At 56.0% G+C, this 6,263-nt stretch overlaps 3 non-coding genes across 3 annotated transcripts in view; all 3 read left to right on the top strand.

Annotated features, from left to right (window-relative positions):
* The first annotated feature begins 3,105 nt into the window (after positions 1-3,105).
* LOC139968360 (small subunit ribosomal RNA) lies at positions 3,106-4,983 on the top strand. The gene has a single exon (XR_011793365.1). It is a non-coding gene; the product is annotated as a small subunit ribosomal RNA (ribosomal RNA).
* A 605-nt stretch (positions 4,984-5,588) lies between these two features.
* LOC139968423 (5.8S ribosomal RNA) lies at positions 5,589-5,748 on the top strand. Its single transcript, XR_011793421.1, has one exon. It is a non-coding gene; the product is annotated as a 5.8S ribosomal RNA (ribosomal RNA).
* A 434-nt stretch (positions 5,749-6,182) lies between these two features.
* LOC139968459 (large subunit ribosomal RNA) overlaps positions 6,183-6,263 on the top strand; it is a 4,029-nt gene continuing 3,948 nt past the window's right edge. Inside the window, exon 1 of the ribosomal RNA XR_011793457.1 lies at positions 6,183-6,263. This exon is cut by the window's right edge and continues 3,948 nt beyond it. This is a non-coding gene — a ribosomal RNA (large subunit ribosomal RNA).

The following is a 6,263-nucleotide window of genomic DNA, read 5'->3' as shown; positions in this document are numbered from 1 at the left end:
TCAACTTGAATGTATCGGGCGCTGGCTGGGATGTGCCCCGGCGGAGACGGCAGAACGACACGCGAACACATGCATAGAGTTGTGACCGTTGTCAACTTGAATGTATCGGGCGCTGGCTGGGATGTGCCCGGCGGAGACGGCAGAACGACACGCGAACACATGCATAGAGTTTGTGACCACTGTCAACTTGCATGTATCGGGTACTGGCCTGTGTGCGCCCGACGTTGACGGTAGAACGACCCACGAGCACATGCATAGAGTTGTGACCGTTGTCAACTTTAATGTATCGGGCGCTGGCTGGGATGTGCCCGGCGGAGACGGCAGAACGACACGCGAACACATGCATAGAGTTGTGACCGTTGTCAACTTGAATGTATCGGGCGCTGGCTGGGATGTGCCCGGCGGAGACGGGCAGAACGACACGCGAACACCATGCATAGAGTTTGTGACCATTGTCAACTTGCATGTATCGGGTACTGGCCTGTGTGCGCCCGACGTTGACGGTAGAACGACCCACGAGCACATGCATAGAGTTGTGACCGTTGTCAACTTGAATGTATCGGGCGCGCTGGCTGGGATGTGCCCGGCGGAGACGGCAGAACGACACGCGAACACATGCATAGAGTTTGTGACCACTGTCAACTTGCATGTATCGGGTACTGGCCTGTGTGCGCCCGACGTTGACGGTAGAACGACCCACGAGCACATGCATAGAGTTGTGACCATTGTCCAATTTTAATGTAGCGGGTACTGGCCTGTGTGTTCCCGACGTTGACGGCAGAACGACCCACGAGCACATGCATAGAGTTGTGACCGTTGTCAACTGAAATGTATCGGGCGCTGGCTGGGATGTGCCCGGCGGAGACGGCAGAACGACACGCGAACACATGCATAGAGTTTTGACTTCGTTACAGAGGACGTTGACAAAAAAAAAATAATAATAATAATATCAAAAAAACAAAACATGGTCAACTTTAGTGTAACGGGTATTGGCTTAAGTGTGTGACCCAATGGTCAGAATGAGTGGGCAGAGTGAATCGGATTATATATTAAGGGGAGTGTCTTGTCTCGCCGGTCGATCTTCAAATTGTAGAAGTTTCCTCATATATCTCCTTGATTTCGTCAAGATATATCTTGATTTCGTCAAGATATATCCGGCACGGGAGCAACCCCGACACTCCTCTGAAAATACGGGTCGCTCCCATGTGAGAAGGTCGATGGTGTGATCGACGGCACGAGTGTCATGCGACCGGGCGAGGGCCGAGTAATTAGCCGACGGTGATGCACACATGCGTAGGCATGGGACCCGTTGTCGTTGCACGAGTCTGTGAGACGGGGCGCCGCCGGACAAGACATACCCGGCACGGGAGCAACCCGGCACTCCTCTGAAAACACGGGTTGCTCCCGGGTGAGAAGGTCGATGGTGCGGTCGATGGCACGAGTGTCATGCGACCGGGCGAGGGCCGAGATTTAGGCCGACGGTGATGCACACAGGCGTAGGCTGGGACTCGTCGTGTTGCACGAGTCTGTGAGACGGGGCGACGGCCGACCTCGACGGCAGGCCGCCCGATGCATCCGCAAGGTGTGGCTCTCGTCCGAGATTTTGAGATCTCTTTAGTGTAGCGGGTATTGGCTTAAGTGTGTGATCCAATGGTCAGAACGAGCGGGCAGAGTGAATCGGATTCTATATATGAGGGGGGTAGTAGAGTCGATCCAAGACTCGAGAAGGCTTTTAATGTCTGTCGTGTGTGTATGCGTGTCATGGTTGGACTCCAGCGGGCCCTTTCGGTAGGGTCAGCCGTCGTTTCATCGCGACCATGTGTTGCAACTCGGCGCTCAGAGCGGGGGTTTTCACCCACTCGCCCCGTGAGCAGAGGTGTCCCTCCGTGCACACGTATATATCGACGTTCAGATATGAAGCTTTCGCGGACGGGAGTCCACCCGAGACTCGAAAGGCTCCTTGCCTGTGGTGCGTAAATATGTTTTTGCACGTCAGACCCTTGCTGGCCTTCTCGGTAGGGTCAGCCGTCGTTTCATCGCGACCATGTGTTGCAACTCGGCGCTCGGTGCGGGGGTTTTCACCCACTCGCCCCGTGAGTAGAAGGTTCTTTCGTGCATATGTATATATACAATCCCAGATATTGAGCTTTTTCATCCGCAGAACCCCCGGTGGAGAAGAGAGAGAGTAGAGATGAGAGAGAAAGGAGAAGGGAGAAGGCCTCTCGCGTTGCGTGGTCGATGGCACGAGTGCCATGCGACCAGGCGAAAGGCAAACGGCAAGCCGACGGCGACGGCAGGCCGCCCGACTCACCCGCAGAGAATCTGGGTCTCGTTCGAGATTTCGAGATCTCTTAAGTGTAGCGGGTATTGGCTTAAGTGTGTGATCCAATGGTCAGAACGAGCGGGCAGAGTGAATCGGATTCTATATATGAGGGGGGTAGTAGAGTCGATCCAAGACTCGAGAAGGCTTTTAATGTCTGTCGTGTGTGTATACGTGTCATGGTTGGACTCCAGCGGGCCCTTTCGGTAGGGTCAGCCGTCGTTTCATCGCGACCATGTGTTGCAACTCGGCGCTCAGAGCGGGGGTTTTCACCCACTCGCCCCGTGAGCAGAGGTGTCCCTCCGTGCACACGTATATATCGACGTTCAGATATTGAGCCTTTTCATCCGCAGAACCCCCGGTGGAGAAAGAGCAGGACCTCGGTGTCGTCAGATATCGAGCTTTCTCCACGGGACCCGTTCGGGCATGCTGCCGTTGCTGCGACCATGTGTTGCACTCGGCGCTCGGTACGGGCTTTTTCATCCAAGCAACGAATGCACGCTCGAGGCGTGCGATTGCTCTCCCCTGTTCCAGTGGACGAGCCGTCGCCCTCCCGCGTCGCTTCGAACCGGTCCCGTCTCCGAGGCGGGACCACTGCGACTCCTCTCGAGACGACCCAGTCGACTCGGGTAGAGATACACACCTCGAGAATCCCTTCGGGCGGTTCTTCGATCACTGTACCGTAATAGCACGGCATCGACAATTGAGAATTCAGAGAGAGAGAGAGGGGAGTGCGAGAGCGACTCCCGGACGGCGAACGGGCCCAGCCCGGTTCTGTCGACCGTTACCTGGTTGATCCTGCCAGTAGTCATATGCTTGTCTCAAAGATTAAGCCATGCACGTCTAAGTACAATCCTGAACATACAAGAGAAACTGCAGATGGCTCATTAGATCAGTTATGGTTTATTGGAGAAAGTCTTATACCATGGATAACTGTGGTAATTCTAGAGCTAATACATGCAACAAAGCGCCGACCCTTCGGGGGGAAGCGTGCTCTTATTAGGAACAAGGCCAGCCCGGTCCTTTCGGGGTCCGGTCTCCGCTGGTGAACTCTAGATAATCATGCCGATCGCACGGTCTTGCACCGGCGACGCTCCCTTCAAAGTCTGCTCTATCAACTTTCGATGGTAAGTTATGCGCTTATCATGGTTGTGACGGGTAACGGAGAATCAGGGTTCGATTCCGGAGAGGGAGCCTGAGAAACGGCTACCACATCCAAGGAAGGCAGCAGGCACGCAAATTACCCACTCCTGACACGGGGAGGTAGTGACAAAAAATAACGATACAGGCCTCTTCGGAGGCCCTGTGATCGGAATGAGTACACTTTAAATCCTTTAACGAGGATCTACTGGAGGGCAAGTCTGGTGCCAGCAGCCGCGGTAATTCCAGCTCCAGCAGCGTATATTAAATTTGCTGCAGTTAAAAAGCTCGTAGTCGGATTTCTGGCCGGGGCGGGCGGTCCGCCGTGAGGCGTGCACTGCCCGTTCCCCTTCTCCCCGTCAAACGGGAGTCGTGGGAGATTTTTCCCGGCCAGTGATTCGGTTGGTCGTGCGGTGCTCTTAACTGAGTGCCGTGCGAGACTGGAACGTTTACTTTGAGAAAATTGAAGTGTTCAAAGCAGGCCAAAGTGCCCGAACAGCTCAGCATGGAATAGTGGAAGAGGACCTCGGTTCTATTTCGTTGGTCTTGAGATCCTGAGGTAATGATCAAGAGGGACTGCCGGGGGCATTCGTATTGCGGCGTGAGAGGTGAAATTCTTGGATCGTCGCAAGACGCCCGACAGCGAAAGCATTTGCCAAGAATGTCTTCATTGATCAAGAACGAAAGTCGGAGGATCGAAGGCGATCAGATACCGCCCTAGTTCCGACCATAAACGATACCGACTCGTAATTCGCCGGCGTTCCTCCCATGACGCGGCGGGCAACTCTCCGGAAAACCAAAGTCTTTGGGTTCCGGGGGAAGTATGGTTGCAAAGCTGAAACTTAAAGGAATTGACGGAAGGGCACCACCAGGAGTGGAGCCTGCGGCTTAATTTGACTCAACACGGGGAAACCTACCCGGCCCGGACACAGTGAGGATTGACAGATTGAGAGCTCTTTCTTGATTTTGTGGATGGTGGTGCATGGCCGTTCTTAGTTGGTGGAGTGATTTGTCTGGTTAATTCCGATAACGAACGAGACTCTTGCTTGCTAAATAGTCCGGCCACCCGTCGTGGTGAGCCGCGAACTTCTTAGAGGGACAAATGGCTTTCAGCCATACGAGATGGAGCAATAACAGGTCTGTGATGCCCTTAGATGTCCGGGGCCGCACGCGCGCTACACTGGCGCAAGCAGCGGGTACATTTGCCCTCGGCCGAAAGGTCCGGGTAATCCGCTGAGACTTCTCCGTGCTGGGGACAGGGACTTGTAATTGTGTCCCTTGAACGAGGAATTCCAAGTAAACGCGAGTCATCAGCTCGCATTGATTACGTCCCTGCCCTTTGTACACACCGCCCGTCGCTACTACCGATCGAATGACTTAGTGAGGCCATCGGATCGACCGTCTGGCACCCCCGGCTTCGGCCGGTTGTCGAGGCGCGACGAGAAGACGGTCAAACTTGATCATTTAGAGGAAGTAAAAGTCGTAACAAGGTTTCCGTAGGTGAACCTGCGGAAGGATCATTAACAGAACCCTTCCCCTCCGTGATCGGAGAGGGAACAAAGGGGGAATGTCGGAAAAGCCGTCACAGAGAGACACGCGGAGAGAGCAAATTGGAAAAGCCGGGGGGACTCGAGCGGGGTTTTCACCGCCTCCTTCCCCGTTCCACGGTCGAGGTCAGACCCCGCGCTTCGCCTTCGCTCTCTCCGACAAAAAGGAGACGGGCGTGTCACACACAGACCAGCCCGGGGAGTACCCGGTTCTTCTCTCGTCGTCTGTCTCACGGAGTCTCGCACTCCCGGTAGCTTCGAGGGAGAAGTCCCGCAAGGGTGGAGACGCCGTCGCCGTCCGCGGCGCGGCGCTCCTCGAGGCATTCTCCGCAGGGCAGAGAAGGGGCACCGGTGTCGCCCGATTTCCCCCCAGTCGGCGAGTCTGACTCGCGCGACCCGCCCTCGCGGCGGTGGGGGGAAGGAGGGAGCCCGCTTCCCCCCTCGGCTCGACGGAGGATATTTCTTTCCAGTCACAAGCAAAGAAGGCACAGAGTCCCCGTGTCCTTTCTCCTTCCGTTCCACTTCTTCCCTCGGCTCTGAGGAGAGTTTGCGAACGCGGGAGTCTTCCAGTGGCAAATGACAATTCTTGGTGGTGGATCACTCGGCTCGTGCGTCGATGAAGAACGCAGTTAGATGCGAGAATTCATGTGAATTGCAGAACTCACTGATCATCGACTTATTCGAACGCAAATGGCGGCTCGGGGATGCTCTGCTCCTCGAGCCACGTCCGTCTGAGCGTCTGAAGACAATCACTCACAGAGTCGGCGTGTTCGCGCGCCGGAGGAGCGCCCGGCCGCAGCCGTCCCTTCGACGGCCGGCTGCGTCGGGTCAGTGTCAGATGGAGTTCTGTGATGTCGGCGCCGGTGAAACTCGGCGAGCAGGCTCGATCGGTAACCGGGGGTTCGTCGGTCGTGCGACGTGCCATCGGGGTGTAGACGTATGCGCCCGTGGTGCGGTCCAGCGTCCGACCCCCCGGAACGGTCGAGGAGCCTCTGCCGGGCAGAGCCGGTCGACCCAATCGCGGGGTCTCTCGTCCTCCCGTCTGCGTTCTCGCAGGCGCATGGTAGGCCACCCTTTCCCGCCGGCGACCCGATTCTTCGGGGAGCGCCGGGGAAGGAGAGACCCCGGGTCGCCGCTATGACTCCGATCACGTTCCACGTGTCTTTCACGATTCCAGACCTCAGATCGGATGAGATTACCCGCTGGATTTAAGCATATCACTAAGCGGAGAGAAAAGAAACTAACAAGGATTCCTT

The sequence above is a fragment of the Apostichopus japonicus genome, chromosome 5 (genome assembly GCF_037975245.1).
Source record: "Apostichopus japonicus isolate 1M-3 chromosome 5, ASM3797524v1, whole genome shotgun sequence".
Taxonomy (NCBI): Eukaryota; Metazoa; Echinodermata; class Holothuroidea; order Aspidochirotida; family Stichopodidae; genus Apostichopus; species Apostichopus japonicus.
This window is presented reverse-complemented; position numbering and strand designations above follow the sequence as displayed.